This window comes from Excalfactoria chinensis, chromosome 6, assembly GCF_039878825.1.
Source record: "Excalfactoria chinensis isolate bCotChi1 chromosome 6, bCotChi1.hap2, whole genome shotgun sequence".
In the NCBI taxonomy this organism is placed as follows: Eukaryota; Metazoa; Chordata; class Aves; order Galliformes; family Phasianidae; genus Excalfactoria; species Excalfactoria chinensis.
Window position 1 is genome coordinate 16,354,870 of NC_092830.1, and position 22,319 is coordinate 16,377,188.

A 22,319-nucleotide genomic window follows, 5' to 3' on the forward strand; every position below is an offset into this window, starting at 1 on the left:
TGTCCCCAACCTCTTAAATCTCTTTGTATTTGTCTCTGTTCCATCCCTGTTGCAGCCTAATGGCATAGTGTGTTGTTGACAGAGGAATCTGCTAACCATTTTTAATGGATACTGAGAGCAGTACATTACAAAATATCTTGGCTATGTATTGTCTTCCTTAAAGGTTACAGTGCTCCTTTTCCAGGAAATGCTTCTGTGATATTAAGCCAATTAAGCCACAGTGTTTTTGAAAGTATTTATATGTACACACAAGAAATGGGATTAAAATGAAATAAGTTCTTTAACTATGTCTACTGAACTAAGGCAAAGTCTTTACCAGGAAAATGGCAGCTTCTTAGACCTGACCACTTTTCAGTTTATAACAATTATTTACAGTTTCAACATTTTAACAATTTCCATTTGCTTTACTCCAAATACGTACAAGACTAGCAAGGGAAATTTAGTTTCCATCAATCAAACTGGGCACAGAAATCCCTTGGCAGTAAAACAAATATACATATATATGGAGTCAGATTCCTTGCTTAATTTCTCTAAGTTATGTAGAAAGGAAAATTATGGGAAGAAGTTTAGGCCTTCTGTCCCTCACAGATTTACACAGCATCACTGAAGTGCAAAGAGAACACGTTGAAAACACGTACAAACCATCAGAGTTGAAGTAGCACAAGAACAGGTATAAAGATCAACATGAAAGAGTAGGGGCAAGAAAGTTATTTATTTATTAAGACCTTTTGGACTCGTCTCATATGGTCAAATATCAGGCCTTGACTTTTTTTTTTTTTTTTTTTAAAAAAAAGAAGTAAGATCATTAGCCATATGCTTGCTAAAATGTAGAAAGCTTACAGGCCAACTGACAAAGATCTCTGCAATGAACAATAATTCAAGTCAGGTTGGAGGTCAGACAAACTATAAAGATTTCAACTGTTTCTAGCTCAGTCAAGAGCGGAACAAAAACCATCTGGAAGAAAAGTAGGATACTTAGTGTTTTGCCTTGTGAAGTACTACAAAACATTTTTTTCCCATGTGACTGCCAAATTACTGATGTACTGAGTGGTTACATCTTGTAGAGCAATGGCCTTGCCTTGCTCTTTGAAATTTTTATCGATACAGCAAACATTTAGTGATCTGGTTCATACCCCGTTTGTGTTTGTGAAGCTGGGGAATATGGACTCAGCAATGAGCAGAGTCAGGACCCTGAATTTCAAGAGTTAACTTTCAGCTATTTAAGGAATTATTGAATTGGATCCCCCAGGAATCTGTCCTTAGGGACACCAGAATAGAATAGAGCTTGCATCTCTTTAAGGACACAAGAGCTCTTCATCTCCCAGTATAAGAAATCAAGTAGAGGAAGCAGGAAACTGGCATGGCTGGGAACATGGGGACCAGCTTCAACAGACATAGAGAAGGCTGAGGTACTCAATTATTTATTTGCCTCAGTTTTCACTGGCAGAGTTCCTACACTTCCCATGTCCCTGAACCTCTTGGTGGAGGTCATGAGAACAAAACTGCTTGCACTGTAAGATGAGAGTAATGCAAGACCACTTCATGAAGCTGAACCTGCACAAATCTAAGGGACCAGAAAGCATTCACTCCATGGTTCAGAAGGAACTGGCAGATATGGTTGCTGAGCTATCCATCATTTTTGAAAACTCAAAGCTGTCGAGAAAAGTCTTGGTGATCCAAAAAAGTGAAAATATCACTCCTTTGTCCCATACAAGGAGAAAGAAAGACCTGGGAACTACAGGCCAGTGAGCCCCAGATCTGTGCCTGGGAAGGTTATGGAGCAGATCCTCCTTGCAGCTGTGTTAAGGCACATGCAAGATGAGGAGGTGATCCAAGACAGCCAGCATGGCTTTACCAGTGGCAGATTGTACCCAGTCAATCTGGTAGCTTTCTATGATGGAATGATGGCATCAGTGGACAAAGGAAGGGCAATAGATGTATACCCGGAATTGTGAAAGTCTCTTGACTAGGTGCCACATCACATCCTTGTCTCTAAATGGGAAAAAGATGGATTGGAAGGCTGAACTTCCAATATTTATGAATTAATATTTGTTTAGATTATCACAGCGAGAGCAAAGTGGAGGCCAGTCACAAGAGGTATCCCTAGGGCATTTATTTTGGGACTGGTGCTTTTCACATCTTTATCAATGACATAGACAGCGTGATCAAATGCACCCTCAGCAAGTTTGCTGATGACATCAAGCTGAGTGGCACAGGTGATACAACAGAAGGAAGGGATACCATACAGAGGGACCTGGACATGCTCAGAAGGTGGGCATGACTTGAACATAGCCTGAAAATGCAAAAGGCAAAGCTAAAATAAAATAAAAACCAAATTTAATAAATAAATAAATAAATAAAGACAGAAAGACATAGTGGCACAAAGAAGAGCACAATCCATCTTTCTTCAGCTTAATTAATCCTGATCTCTAACATTCCCTTTTTGTCCCCTTGCTTCAAGATTTTATTATTTGCCCATTTACCAATCACAAAGCCAGAACAGCCTTGCACAATATCAACAAACCTTTTAGTCTGTTCTGATGTGGCCAGTCTGTCAGACATCTATAATTTCTCTGCTAGCATTTATCATCATACACAGCTATGACATTTTCTGTGGCTTTGTGGTTCTCCACCAACCCTGTCGCTAACTGGGACAAATTCCTGCAGGACCCCTCTCATTACAATAAGCATGCAAACACCACGCAAGGAAGTACTTTAAACACAGCATTCTTTCTTCTCCCCTTGCCCTGAACATCAGTCTTAAGGCTGATTAGTGAGAGCTAATTCACTGATTTGTGTACTTGGGTCTCAGTAGAAAAGGAAGACATAGATGGTACTCACACAAATAAAGATGCCTTTGCAAAAGCTATGACTTTCTCTGCACTGGACTGTCTGCCAGAAGGATAATGATTATTTCCTATGTTGTTTTAAAGCCACCAACTAAGAGCAACAAGAAATAATTTTCAGTAATTAGTATCCAGCACTAAGGAGACATTTACAATATTTTCATTTTAAGCACTGGGTAACCTCAAAGGAGTACTCCAAAGGACAGTCTTGTGGATAAGGAGGCAAAATACAATAATGAACCATAAACAAGAGGTCTGTGTTACCTGCTTCTTGTAACTGCCTCTACCTTATTTTTTCTAGGTATAAAGCATGAACAGTGGTAGTGAAAATCTTTGTAAAATCTATAACCTACTGAAAACTGGGAAACTATTATTAGATGTTATTCACATTACAGCATCTAAGTACACAATGGGTCTTTAAAGGTTTGCGAAAATTCAAATGCTCTTAATATCAGTTACATAGAAAGACAATTGTTCTGTAGATAGTATAATAGAAATGAATTTTGTATTTAGACAAATTATGGAACTCTATCAATGCATAAGAACTAAATATAAATGATAGCTGATCACTGCACTTTTACAGTCCAATAAAGTGCAGAAATATATTACATTCAAATAAGTAAAACATCAAGTAAAAATTATGGAAAGCACTATTTCTTTTTTAAACTGGTGTCAGCTCAAGAATTAATAATAATAAATAATTGTAGTATACAATATTAATTATAGTTCCTATCATTAATAGCATTATTGCTAACTGCTCAGATAACACAAGAGAACATCTTCCTGTTTTCCTGGTATGAAACTATATTAAATTTGTTTGGTAAGCACTCTTAGGTTAAGGATAAATAAAACTAGAGACAATAATGTAAATATATTCTCAACAAATATCACCTCAGGGTAGCTGGCCCAGATGAAATCTGTATTGGTCTGAAACAATCACAGAGGCAGTAACAGCTGCAGAGATGTTCAGGAATGTTGGTTACTTTAGCTGTGGCTCCTGGAAGATCACTGGAATAAATAATGAAATGAACTATTTATTGTTGCTATATAAAAAGTAAATATAATAATAATATTAATTAAAAAAATTAGTAGCAGTCAACACAAGATGGTCTTTACTCATTTTCTGGATACAGAATAAGACCTAAAGTATAGGGACAACACTGTGAATACTGCATCTTGTCTTAGAAGTACATTCAGTGCCACTTTTCATAAATGAGTTTGGGAAATACTGACAAGGAAAAAGAAACAAAAGAGAAAAAAATAAATTGTTCCAAGTTGGCTTAACTACTGCATCAAGTGAAAGTAAATTCTATCAAAAGGCATCAGCTGAGGTTGTTCACATGCCTATTCTAGACATGATAAAATTTACACTTACACTGTCAGGAATGATAGAAGTTATGGTTCTGAGAATAATATTCAGGCAATATCTAGTTGTAAACATAATGGATAATCATGGTAAAATTCTGAATCATTGAGGATCAGGCACATTATTGAAAAAGCTAGTCTGCTATCAGCAAGTGTTAACTATGCTGGTACATAGCTGATGAAGAAGATGTCTTAGTTTGACAGCCACATCTTAAGAAACAGATGTACTATTTGGTAAGAGTGGTGAGGAAACAAGTGAAGAAAGAATGACCTATGAGGAAAGAGTAAAATAAAAAGAAAATAGTAAAATAAAATAAAATACTGGGTGCATAGAAGAGGCTGCTTCTGAGAAGTTCAGCTTCACTCTGGTCTCATTTCATTCTCTAGAAAACTTGTATTCACTCTTGTGTATGGAAGACACACTTCCACTTAGTGAGAATAGAGGTTTCTTTGTTGTATCTTTCTTGATAGAAAGATAACCTAGAAGGATTTCTGACATTAATACTATCACGTAGCTGGGAAATAAGAAGCCTTGCAAATTGCTATTTGTTGGCTCCTGGGTAGAAAAAAAAAAACAAAAACCTACCATACAGAAATATGGCACTCACTGGGAGATGTTTGACTTTACTTAGCCTAAGGCAGTTGCAACTGCTTTTCTTCAAACTCAAGGCTCTTGATACTTGATCATAAGTATTTCTGCCCTACTTCTGAACTTTCATTCAGCAGAGAAGCATCACTTCACAATCTCTGTTCAGGCAGTAGAGACAGTGGATCACAAAGTTTTCAAGCAGTCCCCATTCCTTCCAAAATAGGCTGAGTACATCAGTTAACAGCTCACTTTCAAACATCTCATCAAAAAATTACCCATATAGGGGGGAAAAATTAGGTCGGGTAAGGTAACTGCCTTTGTATTGTGGCTTGTTTGCAAATTATCTGTTTTCTCTGGTCCTCGAATTTGACAGCACACTCTTCAAATAATGGAAGATAAGTCCACTTTCAGGATTGCACAACTTTTAAGAGATTTTCAAAAATGTCAAAGAATTTTAGGCTTGTTCATAAAATTAGGAACTTTCAGATCTCTCCACCTTATAAAAGTGGGACTCAGTTCAGACCCCATAGTTTGTTTGTTTTTCTGAAAGTAAATCTGTTTTACTTTGAAGAAGGAAGACTAACTTGGTGGATATAATGGGAACACACTGTAAAGCAACAGAAGATGTCAGCAAAAAGATATTTCCCACTTTACAACCAGCTGTTACATGCAGATGGCAACAGCCCAGGATTTTTAGAGAGAGTTTTAGTTTTGTTGTTCGTTTGCTCTGATAGTATGCTAAAACAACTGAACTTGCTTGCAGAAAGACATTTGCAGGTAATTGAGCTATCAGCACCTAGTCCTGGTGCTTTTCTTTACATATCTCTCTTTCTAGAAAAGTTTCTCTCTAACCCCTTACCACATTACTACAGCCCGGAGTATAAGGAAGGGGAATGCTAAATCCTCACCAAATCTGCTGCAAGTTAGCAAATTCTCTCCCAGTAATACTCTAAATGCAATAAGAATAGCCATAGTCTCCCTGCTAAGCAGGAGTTATAAAGGAAAGAATAGTGGATATGTTTGAGTGGCATGCAACTATGGAAAAAACACTGAGTGAACTAGTGAAAGCAAGTGTATTATCTGAGGTGTAACTGAAACAATGGTAATGGTAAATTGACAACACTGCACCGCTATTACCTCTCAAAGGAGTTCAACCATTTATCATTCAATTTTTCCACACACTCAAAAATCTCAAGTGGAAAGAGACATTAACAGCAGTCTAGACATAACTACAGACTTAGAGCAAATTTCGTTTAAGTCATCTGAGATGCATTACTTATAACTGCAGTGAAGGTCAAATCCTGCATTGATTTTAAAGTTTGGAAGATATGATAGTACAAAAGTATAATTCTAAACAGCATTTCAGCACTGTCAGTACTGCAAAAGAATAATAATTAATAAAAAAGATTGTTGTCAAATTTGATTTTCATTAATTAATTTTATGAGCTTAGTACTAAATTAGAAAGGGTACAACTCCTCTCCAGTAAACATAGCATTACCATATTCAACTCTCTGGAAACACTGACAGTTGACATCAGCTTGTTGTCCTGATGGCAGCATAGTATAAAATCTGTGATTGTGCATTATCTTTACCTGCATGCATCCTAAAGGCAATAGTTGAACAACCTATTATGGGCTATACAGTAAGGAGATACCCAATTATATGTTGTTATTGTAGTATTTTTAGTGTTTTACCTGAGAAAGCAACAGTCCCACTGGCTTTACCTAAAATCCTCTGGCTGTTACTTTGAAAAATTAAGTAAAAGTTTTCCTAGATAAGTACTTTGTGAATACCTACAAGAACAAAGCAGGGCTACATACTCAGCAGATGCGATGTCTGAGAAGTTAATTGTATCTTTTGGCAAAAGCTCAATACTATGAAAGTTCTGCAGAATTGTGCTGTATATTAATTGTACATTCATTGTGCTAAGGAATATTTTGGAAACTAAGGTTGAGTTAAACTTCTCTCAGTGCAATATATAATGATCCAGTGCTGGTGGCATCAGAACTGGGTTTGTTCCCTACTACTAACTGCCTAAGGACCATTGGTATACCACTTCATTTTCATGCTCAGTTTCCTTAACAATGAAAAGAAAATGCCACATGTTTGTTTCTTTATAGCATAATAGTTCAGTAGGTGTTGGATAATGCACAAAATCAACAAATGAGAAAATCTTTTAAAAGCCCACATACACAGTCAGTGTGTATGAGTCAATGCTTTTTCTACTAACTTCAATTGACTTTAGAACAGATTATAAATTATCCTGGATTTTAGCATAAGAAACAGACATACAGTTGGGAAGACACTCGGGAAGATATGCCAAAAGATTTTTGGAAACACAGAATCTTCACAATTGCGGTATGCAGTAAGAATAACTTGTCATTGAATGAGTAAAGGTCTTCAGCTACAGTGTAATTTAGAACCTATCTCCCTTTCACACACACACAGAAATGGCACATTTTTTGTCAGAGGAAAATAAGCATTCAGTATTTGCCTTATGTTTCCTTCAAAATATTTGCATTACAATGTTTTCAGTTTTATGCTGGGAATCACAGAAATTACGTCACTTTCTTTTCCTCCACAGATGAACTATGTTACACTGAAGCTGCAAGAGAAGAGGAAGAAACTCCTTTCAGGACCTCAGGCTGCAACTCTGCTTTGCCCTGGTGAGGGATGACAGGTGAGATGCAGTAGAGAGTCCAAAACATTTTCTACATCATTTTTGTTTGCTTGGCCTCTACGTGTTTCCCCTATCCTTACTTTTCTGTCTTTCCTTGAGATAAAGTATGATTATCCTTCAGAACTGCAGCAGACCTGCTGGAAGCAAGTAAAGTTAAAATATGCTAAAACATTAGCACTTCCATTTTGCAAACCAAGGACTGAACAGCTCTGCTTCTCAGTATTGAATCCCCATGAAAAGTCTTCAAAACATTTGATTTACCCTGCACATCCTACTATTTTGCAGAGGCTAGTAACCCAGAGATTTTATAATCTGGGAAATCCATCCAGACTTTTATATTTAATATCTAGTCATGAAGCTTTCTCCAAATTAATTCAACATCTACTCCATCGTATACACATTACTGAATCACACAGTGTAATTCTTGGGCACTATGTGGAAAGCAAAGTAAAATAAAAAAAAAAAAAATCAACAATTCATTTTGCTCATGTTAAACCTGTGTTCCTTTGATTCTTATACAGAGAGAATTAGTACATAATGATTCTCTAATCATCATCTTTATTCCTTCAAGGCACTCTCAGTCTCCATTCTGTCATTTCTGTGCTAGGTAAAGGACCTTATCTCTCCTGTTCTGTATTTGTGCAGCGCTCTTTAACTTTCTCTAAGGTGTGTTGTTCTTTCCTCTACTGTACTTATTCTGATAGGATGAAAAAGTCTGAATGCATGCATCCTATGGCAACAGGATATGTGTTTTTTTGTTTGTTTGTTTGTTTGTTTTTGTTTGTTTGTTTCTTGTAGCAATTAACCACATACTTTTAACACTATAAAGATTCCATTGGTCCTATGAAAACTAACGAGCAACGCCAGGTAATGCTTTCAAAAGTCCTTCCATTAGAGGTGAGTCCAAATTATGGCACTAAAGCAAACATTTGCTGTCTCGCAGGTGTTGCTGAGAACCCTCCCCACATCTCAGCTAAACACACGGACAATACCTTTCTACACATAATTGCTTTTCAAAGAAAACAAATGCTTAAGCAGGAAAGTAAAGAAAAGGTGCTCCAGTAAACCATTCAGTTTGCACACTTGAAGTACCAGAGATTTGGTATCATAGCTATTTCACACAGTTACTCCATAAGTAATAAGAAGTCATGGCTCTAAATTAGCTATTCACACCCAGGAATGTTGGCATTATATACATATAACTATACATTGGAGGTTATTTTTTCTCCAGAATATTTTTAATTGCACTTGGTAAAATGAATGTCATCCTTCATTTTATGGCTTACTCAGTACCTACCACATAATGATCTGTCCCCAAATACATATTCGTTCTAACACACAATACTTCTTGAGGTGTAAATTCCATGATTTCGGTCACAAAATACAATACACAACTGTGAAGGAAAACTGTGGCAATGATCCTGCAGATAGATCTGCAGGGTTGAAGGCAATAAATTCTGTCTGGACACAAGGATGATCTATGCTGATCTAACTTTACAGTCTGGTATTGAAAACTCTCTTTGGTAAACACAGTATATTGATTCTTAAGTAATAGATAATCGTTACATATGTTTATCTTTTTTCACCTAGGTACTGTCAAATAGTTTTCTCTGAGAGTGTTGACATTAGGTAAATTAAAATAAATGTCAGTTAAGGAACATGAAACAATTAACCAAGTGAAATGAGTGTTAGAGACCTTTCTCCCAAAAGACTCACAAGCTTACATTCTGTGGGTTGACTTGCAGTACACAGGCCATAATTTCTAATCTAGTCAGCTCTGCATTAAGCTCTGTCTTAAGTATATCTTCTAAAAACACATCCAATGTGACAACTTACCAATTGTAGGTATGTTGTTCCCCTGATTAATTGCTCTAACTTCTAAAAGTTCACATCTACTTTTATTTCTCCTGCTTCATCTTTAGGCCAATGTCAAACCCTGTGGTATGGCACTAAATAGCTTTTTAGGAGGAAAAGACAATACACAGATTCCAAGAACATAGGCAGGATAAGCAAATGAAAAGAGAGATTATTTCCTTCTTTTGCAGTTTTTACTACAAGGCTTTCTTCCAAATTACCATTCACTGAAAAAAAAAAAACAAAAAAAAAAACACTTCCCACATTCAGCTTTCCTGTCCCAAACCCCATGCTGACTGGCAGATCTTCTACCACTGTTTACTTTACTGTCGTACTTCTGCTTATGCTTAATACTCCACTTACCAGTTCTTAAATGGAGAATTACAAGGAAGAGAAAATTAGGTGGATTCTTGGTCCTGTGAATTGGCTGCTGTGTGCTTCTTTCTTTTAATCATTTCCCTGAGAAGTCTTTACTTGAGGAGCAGCAAATGTTGTGTTCCATGTACTGCACAGCTCAAACGGTTACATGCCCATCTGTGTCCTCATTCCTGTGCTCTGACAATCTCTCATGGCAAACCTGCCATTGCACACAGCCCAGTCACTAACACCACAGTTACAGCTAGAGACATATCAAAACCTCGAGGAAAAAAACAACCACAAATATGCTAGCTTGTCAAAATAAAGTGTTACAGTGACAGTATAACACAGCCTATGCCCACCTACAAATATGCTTTTTGCTATCTTTAGTGCTTCAGAGATTCATGAATTACTACTCTCTTGCTTGCATTACTGAGTTTGATTTGTTTTCTGCCTGCCAACTTTGGGATGGCAGTTCCTTTCTATAAACCAAGCGCTTCAGATCTGCACTAGCAAGGGAAATGACAAAGCACTAACTGCATTCATGCCAGGAGGAGACTGAAGGAGACTGCCCCAGTGGCAAATCAAAGTAGCAGTCAGGAAAGCAGTGTAGAAGCCACTGGAGATAGCAGTCCTATTCTTCTTTTCGTACTAAATAATACAACTTTCATAATTCCATGTTTGCACTCTTCAGAAAACAGCAAGTGGTAAAGTTACCCAAGGATGTGACAGGGCTTTAGAGTCATATTTCTGCCGGTGCCAGATGCTAAAGAAAATGCACATCCAGAAGTTAAATGATGCACAACTTAGATCTACATGACAAAACATAATATTACAGTCTGGCTACAGAAGAGAAAATTCAGGTATGAGGATCTACATTTGTGCAGCATCCCAGTCAAATTATGTTACTGAACAGTAACAGGGTAGTGCACACACACACACACACAAAAAAAAACCAAAACAACAACAACAGAAAAACCAAACATATCAGCTATCCAGAGTTAAATCAGGTACCTTGACACACTGCCATTTTGTAGCATAGCAACATTCCCATAGAGCTCACAGTACAGGAATAAATAAATAAATAAACAAATAAATTAAAGTACAAAAAATGAAGCTTAATACTGAAATACCAAAACAAAATTCCATGGAGAGTCAGACCAAGGACCACAAATGTAATTCTGCATGCACTGAACAGCACTGACCTCAGTACATTTTCCATGAGAAATGAATCACAATACAGCATTCTACCGCAGCAACCAAGTGTCTGTTGTTTTTAAGATCATTGGGAAACATTTGAGCTTTTAATAATCCCCACAGCAGTTTCTGAAGAGGCTGCAAATTAACATGATATGATTATAGAAGTCCTTATGAATTTGGATTTTTCACGGACTACTGCCATTGGCAAGGGCCAAAGTTGTATCTTACCTTCATTCTCCATTCATTATAATATCCGTAACTGATCTTTTACTCCTCTGACACAGGTATAATAGTAGCATTATACCTGTCACTCTCCAGACAGCCACTGGAACCTATATAATAAGTGCATACCTACGATCTGTGTGTGTTTGTGTGTACATTTGCAATTAATAGCCATACTTATTTGAAGCACATTATTAAGAACTCTCACAGGCTTTCAAAAGCCAGAAACTGACAGCAGAGTCACTGAGGAATTACAAATTTGTATACCTTGGTGAAATCTCAGATTTTGGTGGGTATATCAAATGAACAGCCTATATAAGATGTTCTGCCCAGATGGGACAGGCATATTCAAAAAGATCCACTGATCCTAGGAAAAAGCACATGACAGTTCTTAGAAATGGCTGTGCAGTTTTGACTGAGATATTCCAAGATGACTGTGCATGAAGCAGAGTCCTTGAGTAAAAAACATGAGTGTAAACAGTTAGTATTCGGTAAAAGCTATATGCAGCTGAAGACAAAAGCCTATTATGGGAAGCGTCAGGCACCTTAATAGGTAGCAATATAAGCACCACCTGTAATAAATTAGGGAGGAACTGAGAATAAAAATATAAACAAATTAACCATTACTTAAAAACCTGAAATCACTGTCTTGCTTTGACAAAAGTAAGTTTTTCCTTACTGGTAAGTACAGGATTTTTACATGACATATTGAGAAGTATATTTCATTGTGGTCTATCTCAGAGGCATCATAAGTATAGAACTGTGTAATCTGGCTGTTACCATGGTAACAACTGCTTTCCTATGAAAAATCAGAAGGTATAAGTCAAGTAAAATCCCAAATAATTTCTTATGACATAGGCTGGACATGTTAAACTGCACCTTTAACTTGTTGTATCCAACTTGTGTCTGACCTTTCTTAACTCCACATGTGTTTCACATAAGAATTGGCAAAACTAATTTTTCCCACATTAATTGAAGTAATATATCCTGGTATAGTAGCACAAATTTCTTCAGTTCAGCAATAAGTGCTGAACAGATGGGCTCTGAAGATCTCTCTGCTAGAAGGCATACCTTCCTAATGCAGGCATCTATCTAATCAGCTAAGAACTGTTCAGGTGATGCACAAGCTCTTGAGGGTATCGTTTTACAATTTTAATGCTGAGCAAAGAAAGAATGTCCAAAACAATGTTAGTATGCCAAACACAAGGCAGTTTTTTTGTTTTCTATACATAAAAACAATTATATACCGACAGATAATTCACAATCATGTGTAAGAACAGTAAGAACAACAACAACAAAAAAATAGAAGAGATTTAGAGAAAGAATTGCTAAGTCTTGCTGTAACAAATACTCTACTTGCAAATGTTAAAGGATATAATCTGCTAAATGAACCTTCATCTTTTACTTTGTACCTCTAAGGCTCCAGTGTCCACAAAGCCTCTCCAAAGAAACCCCAGTAATTAACTGTGAGCAAAAGCTATCACATACAACTTCTGTGTCAGTACTATTCCCTGAGCATGGGATACAGACTACCAAGTTATTCTTCTCTTGAACAGGGGAAACTGAGTTGAGGTCTGCCTCTTAATGCATGTATTGAGCTGAGTAGCAGGCTCAGGGGTCTTGCCATCACATTTCTGCAAAGAGTTTTGGCTTTCCAAAATCTAATAATCTTTCTCACTGATACTTAGCGCATAAAGCCTTTGCACCACAAGAGCTGAAGATTGGTGTGAGATGACATATTGCTTAACACAGAAAAGGAAAATGGATTAAAATAAAAACACCACATTTTCTGTAGTCTCAATATAAAAGTAATTAAAAGCAGCAGATAGGGGCCTGACGATACCATTTTCTGGTAGGTCTGTAAACTACAGGCAATTACTGTGAATGAATTGTGGCAGGGGAAATTTAAATCTGAACTCTACCCTCAGCCAATAAATCTTACATTAGCCTTTTACCTAATAAGAATGACACCTCATACAATGCTGCTGTGACCCAGAAAGGAAAAAGATTTAAGAATTAGGTAGAATTTCAAACCAAATTCTGCTTTTCTCCATGAAAATCAAAGAAAGACCTTTGCCTACTTTCCCTCAGTGTAAAGGTTATGTTCAGCCAGCTGAGAAACACAAACTCTGCCAGGTGGCTTAGGGGACCAATTGTTGTGTCAAGAATCTGTTATTGTTCCATACATACAAAGCTGCTTGCAAGTACATAGACATAGACATGTTAAGGAAAACAAACAAACAAACAAACAAAAAAAAAAAAAACAGTTGAGTATACTTGAACAATAATTAAGCTGAAAGAAATTGTCATCTGCAAGAAAATTTCCACATAAACAGGAAGAAGGACTTCAGTAACTCATCAAATAAGCTATTTGCCATGAATTATTCACTCAGTTTTACTACTAAGGCTGTCATTTGCTTCAAGTCATGCAAATCTGATCAGGAGATGTAAACCTGGGAATCAGGGTTGTGAAGGTCTTGCCTGCTCTTATATTTTCTAAGAGAGGAAATGAAGTTTGAATAATTATATTTTTCTATTTTTATCTTTCCTATTAATCTCTTGGCTGGATTACTGAGGGATGCACTATCTCAGCTTTGCCCACTCAATGGCCCATTTCCTCTGGAAGTCACTAAGGGGAATTTTTCCTTTCAGTTGTAGAGGAGCCTGTAAGTGACTTAAGTGCCTGTAGATCTGAAGACTTGTTTCCAGAACTCTTTCCTGATCATGAAAGAAAGCAGTCCAAAGAGAAAGAGCTTCATGCACAGTTTGGTGATAATATAATAAGGAAGGAAGAAAGTAGTGAGGGCCACCTAAGAAACAGAATGCAATAGTGATCAGGATACAAATAGCTTCAAAAAAATCCCTTGTCCTTTAGAAATCATTTCAAAAAGAAAGGAGTAAGAGTTCCAAAATACATCAAGATCATACAGAAAAAGTAAAAGCATGTTACTCCAGCATGGAAGACATCTCCCAAATCCACAGCCCCAGAACATTTTTTCTGAAGAAAAAAAGATCTTTTCTTTTTCCTTACAGGTTTTCTTCCTGCAGGAGGCTGCAGAAAATGCCCTATTCACACACATGGAGCTGAAGGTAACAACAACTTTAGTGACTGACAGCAGCACAGACAGTACTCCAACTTGTGAAGTGTCATCTGCCTTTGCTGGAGCTCTGCAAAGAAAGTTCAATTAAAGACACTCTGGGTGTTTCTGGAAGAGAGATGGGTATCTGTGCTAACACCTGCTCCCTTCCTCCTTAATACAGGAAAAACAGGTGGAAGTGGGGTTGGTAACATAGTTTACTAAATCTATGAATATAGATGTGTCATCATTTAAGAGAAAATAAATTGACCACTAAAATATTCTAGGTGATTTCAAATTCTCAGGACAGAAGTTCTGAGAAATAAAGATGTGTGCTACATAATTATTTTTCAAAATCTTTTGATTTGTGAGAACACTGGCACTGAACTGGAAGAATGATGGTTGGTCATGGGAGACCATTATCATTTCTCACTCACATAATACGGATGAGAAGCCCCATTTCTTTTAAGAAATTGATAAAGTGTTAGCTTATACGTTATCTGAAACAGAAAAAGCCATGTTCCATAAGGAGAGTATGCTCATGTTCAAAATGAAAGCAAAATATTCAGTGATAACATGCTATCTACATTCTAGGGTTTTGATCACAGACTTGGTAGCCTGAAGTAATCCATGGAAATTCCATGGATAAGTAATTCCATGGAAACTGCAACAGATACAAAGTGTACAATAACACTGCTTGCTAGAACAAATTCTCAGCCACAAAAAGCTATTTTTAAACATAGTCACCACCGTTAGCTATGCATTTTTGTCAGCAATGAGCAAGAGCCTGCATGCTGCACTCACAAAAATCTACACTAGTGAAGGTGCTTCACAGCTGCTATGATAGTGCTGTTTGTAGAATATTGCTGCCCATGTAGTTCATCTTTTATCTGCCCAAAGATGATAACCAGAAGTTGCCAAATCCAGACAGTCCAACCAAGCTTGGTTATGTACTCCATAGTCTCCAAACTGAGATGGGCTTGGTGTAATCGTCTTGCAAGAGAATGATTTTCATCTTCTTCTCTAGTCTGACTATGGAAGTTAGATCCTTCAGCTTAGGGAGCTGCATGATGTTGTTGTCAGTGTTAATCCAGAGTTCCAGAAAATCCAGAAAAAAACAGTGCACATCATTACCCACTGAGAACTGTCTTGAACTTTTTCTTCAATGGAGAATTCAAGTTGTCTCTCCATGGACTGCTGTTTTGATTTCATCTCATAGTCATGACCCCACATCTTCCCATCAATAATGATACCATGCAGGAAACTGCCACCTTCAGCCATGTATTTTTTCAGTAGATCCTGACAAACTCACACACAGTGTTCTTTCTGTTCCTTTGTGAGCATTCCTGGGATCCACCTGGCTCAAACTTTGTGAAATCCTACTGTTGCCACCTTTATTTCCAGTGCATTGAAGTCAATATTCAGTGTTAGACACAGTTTCCTGGTCATAACCTACCAGTTCACATGGATGAGCTGACTGGGACTATCTTCACTTCGTGTGTGACAGCTGTTTGTGGGTGTCCAGAATGTGGTGCGTCTTTCACACTGTTGTTGTCACTGCTGAAATGTACCACTCATTGCCTCACTGTCCTAAAATCCAGTGTTTGGTCTTCATAAAAGCTCAGCAAGAATCAGTGAATGTCAATGGATCCCATTTTTTTTGCATGTAGGTATTCGCTGACACACCTTTGCTCCATATACACTTCCATTTCAGATGCCATTTTTTCAGACTGCCCATCTGCTGCCATTTGTCTCATGTCAACAGAAAGTAATGGAATATTTGAGGAAAGATTCATTCTCTACTGCCATATCTATCACCGACATCCACCTCAGATGTTGTGGGCCAACATAATAAAACTGGAGGCATTACTTTCAGAGCAGCCCCCATAATAATGAAAGTACAATAGTATCATTTTGTCTTGAGGTATCTGCTTGTGTTGGAAGCAGGCAAAGAGTGAGGAAAGAGAGATCATATGAATGAGTCACTCATGATAGACAGATTTAACTCAGTTGTAGAACTGAACCGTGACTGAGAAAAAGAATAGCAGTGAACAAAAGTAAGTAAATGATACCAAATTTGTTTTCACTTTGTACTTCAACCATTTTTCTGAAACCTTTTTCTTGTTGAGTTGCCTAAGCCCCGAAGCATGATACTTTACAATACCTTCCCACAAAGTGTGGAGAGAATGACTTGTTTCTCAGAAAGGCACAAGCGTGCACTTAAAAATAGATAGTTTAGTTGCACATGAACACGTAAGTACTGATTAGAGAAAGGTAATATATATACATTAGAAAATCGTGTTTTAATGTACAACTAACAAATTTTAATAAGATGATTTTCCTAGAAAGCAGTGCTTATATTTTTTTGAAAGGATATTAACATTGTAAGGACTAGAAAATGTTTTTACGTCAGATTCATAAAGACAATTTTGTCATTGCTTGACTGAGTAGGGAAGATGCTGTGCAAGACTGTCTAAAAGAATATTTTTAACAGGCTCAGGCATCCAAATGCCATACAAAATAGAGGTCTAATGGGATTATTCCTAAGCCCTATGGTTCTTAGTACCAGAGCCCAGCATATTTCAGGACCTCTTTCATTAGGGTTATCCTGTGCCATATGAGGTCCTGATATTCTTAACAGCTTTAAGTGACTTAACAAGTGAAAACTGCTAATCTGGAAGGAAAATTCTTATTCAAATAAATATTTTCCATCACTACCTTATGTCACATGTAGAATTTAGAAAGAAAATGTACGATAATGGAAAACCAAGCATAGCATTGGTATGCCTGCAGCAAGAGGCTGACAGCTACTTGAGGGTGGCGGTGTGTGAAGGAGAGTGGTTCTGCTTTATATCATAGAAAGACCTGTGGTAATGTCCCTTTCACTTTTCCTGACAGCCACTGTAAGTAAACCACATTCTCCTCCAAGCACCGTAGTCCACCAGCAGAGAAGCACCACACTGCTTTCAGAGCTGATTGCTGCCAACCAGATGGCAGAAACGCAGTGTTCCCTGCATCTACCCCATGGGGCCCAAGTCTGCTGCTCAGCACTGCCCTGAAGGCTACTGTGCCTATGGCAGAGGATACTGTCACCACTGTGACAATCAGAATTTTGGCCACAGTGTTCAACATCCATCAATAACATCACCAAGTGGCAGGCATCTAACAGCAACGTTAGATGTCACTGTTACTGGTAGCTTTTTCATAAGGATGATATTTTATATACAAATATAGCCACTTGCATGAGTATATTAAGAAATGTATATATCTACAGAAGCTAAACACAAATGCTAGGGGGAATTCAGCAAGCTGCCACTTGCTCTCACATTTCCTGCCATGCTGCCACGTCTGGTGAGTGGGGTTTCAGGAGGTTTGGCAGGGAATGCACTGATGGTCCATCTGCTCACAGCAATGCCAACAATGCAGCAGGTTTAAAACTCTATACTTTCGCAGTGTTTCAGTGTTTATCATTCAAGTTCAGTGTTTTCCTACTACTTAATGCTGATTTGTAAACTGTCTCATTTAAACACTGTTTGCCTGAAAATGAAAGGAAACACCATGAATGACTCTCACAGCACAGCCTGTACTGCAGTATGGGGCGGGTAGGAGAAACCCTTTGTTGTTGGCTACAGCTAACTTGCTGAGCAGAAGGATCTACATCTAGATGTGAATACTCGAATAATTTCATCAGTAATAGAAACACGTATCCCCCCACTATGTTTTAATTTCCACTTGCTACACTTTCCCCCATGCTGTTTTTCATATCTATAAGTCTTCAATTATTATCACTGAATCAGTATCACAGTGTACACTCTGACTGTCACATGGATCTGCACCAAGTTCACAGGAATACTCTCACACCTATAGTTTATCTAGACTGTTTCTATGGTTATGACAGATATATTATTGCTTTTGCTTAATTATACACCCAGCTCTTGAATACTCTCTGTGATCCTGTCCCTAGACTACACTCTGCAACTGAGTCTGCTGATGTTAACATAAGGAAATAAAATTGTTATTTTCTTCTGAGCTGAGGGAAGTTAGGGGGCTTAAAAGAGACAGAACAATAAACACCAGTGGCCACAGATGGCTCACAAACACTGATTTAAAGAGCAACAAAATGGTATCAGTCCTGGACTACTCTGTAGGTGGTATTTAGGAGAATAAAAGTGTTTTGGTAAGTACGCTACTGCATTTCAGCCAATTAATAACCACCTGAGTATTTCTACAGATTTTACTGTATTTTGCATCACACTGTACCATAATTACACCTAGAATAGCAGCAGTCTTCTCTGACACCTTGCTTTTCACAGAATATATATTTGCTTATACAAAAACATATTTAGGGTTTCTTGGTGGTGTGGCTGGGGTAAGGATGAAAGCAAATTCTTTCCGATGTCCCAGAAATGCTGTTCCAATCCTAGCTAGATTTATTATCATATGAGCCAAGCTCTCATATGTGGGCTTCTATGCCCGCATATGTCTCCTATATTATTATAGGAGGCAGTAATGTCTCCTACATTATTATGTTGGCCCTTGAAAACTGAGGTGGATATTGGTGGTACCACAGTGGAGACTGAATCTTTCCACCAGTATTCCATTACATTGTGTTGTTGTGTTACAGATGGCAGCAGAGGAGCAGTCTGGCAGAATGGTGTCTGATTATGGAAGTGCATACGAAGCAAAGGTATGTCACTGAATTTGTCCGTGCAGAAAAAAAAAATCACACCCATTTACATTCACTGATGCTCACTCAACTTTTGTGGAGACCAAACAGTGGATTTTAACACAGTGAAGGGGTTTGTGGTACATTTCAGCCATGGCAACAGTGGCTCACCTCCCCTGGTGCAGAATTTTACAAATGCTGCATTCAGACTCCTGTTTGTTTCTGGCAAAACTGCATAGCTAATAGTGGTGACTGTGTTGAAAAATGCTGTTTTGTAGCTGAGAATTTGCTCTATCAAATAGAGCTGCAGTGCATTTCGTTGTAGTTCCCATAGAAATATAATTGGATGCATTACTTTTGGAGCAATTTAAATGCAAACCCTTGATATTTCTCAGTATGTTCAAGGCAGCATACAGTATCAGCGTTGGATTCATTCTGCCTGTCAATTCAATACAACTACTTTACACCAGAAGCTATTATTGCAGCATCCATTCTCACACCAATACAAGTAATTTGGAATAGTACTGGGAAAGAACATATAAGTGATATAGATCCCATTCACTGTATTGCACAATGCGGATGCTGCAGAGATCCAAGATTTTCAAACTCATCAATTTTGAGTTCAATATAGAGATCAAAAACCCAGATGTACCTTATTTCATATCTACTTGGATTTTGGCACAGCTCCACAAACTGCCCTGACAGTTTGAGTTTCCCATAGAGGTATGTGCAGCAGGGGAAGGTGTCAAGCACATCTGATCCTGAAATGAGTGGGATAGTGGGATATAACTACAATATACACACCATTCATTGAGAGTGTTCATACATAAATGAAGGTAATTTCACTTGAAATGGAAGAGTTCAATTCACAGAAAGAGGGCTAGAACAAGGGTGGGAGAGGAAGAAAAGGAAAATTTGAAACGAATAAATAAAGAATGATAAATAACATATGAGAATGACTGTGAGAGAAACACTCAAAGTACAGCAAAGTTTCCTACAGGACAAAGAGTATTAGTTCTATTGAAATGACAGCGAGAAGCATTGACTAAGAACCTGTACTTCTGTAAAAGCAAAGCGTAAAGAACATATGGCTTACATGTTAAAATAACGATAAATAACATCATAAAGTTCCATTTTGCCCTAAAACACATCAGAAGAAGATGTGGCAGGAAAGCTGCAAGCTGAAGTTCAGGAACTGCTTAGCAATGCACACAATTGGCAAAGGTCAGGAAGAGAGGGACCATCACATTCGATTTAAAGCATAAGAAGAATTTTAAAAGACAGAATGTAATTACTTAATCTGGAATTTAGCCAGACTACTAGAAATATCAGTGTTGCTGTAAAAGCCTTTAAGAGGTAAAATATCAGGTACAAAATAAGACTGGAAAGATTATACATTTCAGATCCAAAAGCACAAAAAGAAAGTGCACTGCAGAGGAAGAAAGCAAAGCTACACAAGAGGTTAAGCTAAATAACAAGAAATTTTCAAGTGAATTAAGAACGTGAGGTCAGTGAGGGAGACAGTATGACAGTACTCTGAGAGGTAGGAACTATAATTTATTCACGAGCTGGGGAGAGGAGCTGTAATTCAAAGTGTACTTGGAGCCAAGAATCCAAGTGTAAAGTTCAAAAATGACACATTCTGTCAAAAGAGTTGGAAAGAAAGATATTACACCAGGTCAAAACATAAAAACATAGGAAATGACTTGGAAAAATCTACCAGATCATATTTGGTTTTAACCAAATCCTTTGCCATAACAAGCAGAAATGAAGCTAGTGGCGAAAGGAACGTAAATAAAGTTGTAAGTACTTAGTGGAAACAGAAGTCCAAAATAAACAAAAGAAAAATTAAGCATTACAATGGAGCACAGAGGTCAATAGGAAGTGTTTTTCACAGTAAAAATAATGAATGAAAAAAGTACCAAATCTCCTTTCTTAATATTGTGAGTATAAATTACGTTTTCCATCCCCTATTGCCATGGTATATTAATGGAGGAGAAATGCATGCAATAGCACAATATTTAAAATAATAATTACCAATGAAAGAAGTGGATACATCCTGAAAATCCAGTCATGATATCTATCTTCCTGATATGCGCAAATTAAATACACAGGCAAGTCCAGATTTGTGCAAACAAACCTAGAATGGCCTGGATTGAAAAGGACCTCAGAGATCATCTAGTTTCGACCCCCCTGCTATGTGCAGGGTTCCCAGCCACTAGACCAGGCTGCCCAGAGCTACATGCAGCCTGGCCTTGAATGCCTTCAGGGGCAGGGCATCCACAACCTCTTTGGGCAGCCTGCCTCTGAGTGAGCCTCACCACCCTCTGAGTGAAAAAATTCCTCCTAATATCTAACCTCCCCTGTCTCAGTTTAAAATCATTTCCCCCTGTCCTATCACTACTCCCCCTTGTAAACATCCATCCCCTCTCCTGTTTGTCTGCTTCCTCCAAGTACAGGAAGGCCCATGTGAAAAAGCAAAAAAATAAAAAAATAAAGAAAAAGAAAAATCTGGCTAAAGAAAAAAGTCTGTTGATGGATAGAGAGGCCCAGAAGAGAAGCTGCCTGTAATCACTTGCAAAGGAAACTGTTTCAATCACTAAATAAATAAATAAATAAGAAAACACTTCCCCATGAAAACATGTGTTTGTTCCAACAAATAAGACGCAGTTCTGGAAGGGGCTTTTAGAAAACCTAATTGCTATAATGACTCCCTGAGCACTTCCTCACTGAAGAAACCCCTTTGTTTTTCTTCCAAGGAAAACTCAAATGTCTTCCAAGCAATAGAAATCAGAGTTTTAAGAACCAGCAAAAACAACCCTAATTTTCCACATAGTTGTAATATTCATTGCTCAAAAAAGTACCATTATTGAAAACCTTAAAATATACATGCAGAGTGACCTACCAATGGCAGAAACCATCATCTTCCTGTTGAGAAGCCAACTGATTTTGCATAGGATATAATAACTAAAGACTTGGAAATAAAGCTGGTGCCATCATTCAATTAGTTTTAGCTTTGCACTGCAGCAGCTAAGGGAAATTCTAATCAATACAGAGAACATTCAGCTTGCTAAACATAAAGCACTTTTCATACAAAGCTGAACATTTTTCTCCTTGTCACACAGAATTATCTTAATTATTGTTTCAAGGAACAGCTTTACATAGAATCATCTAGTAGTCCAAAATGCTACTCAGAAACTCATCACTGGAATAATTTATGATTTTTTCTTCCTAACATCTTGGGCTTGTTTGATATGCTTGCCATTTCTCGCTGACAGGGAGGTCGATTAAATCACATTTATATTGTAAACGTATGCATTGCTTTTTACCCTAGGCGGTGGATGAAGAGATACAGAGCCCCATGGGAAAAGCAAGCCAATCCACTTTCATATTGCAAATTTCTGCTGTTCGGAAGAAATGAATGGTTGCCAGGGAGAGCTGGGAATTACTCGAGGATGCAAA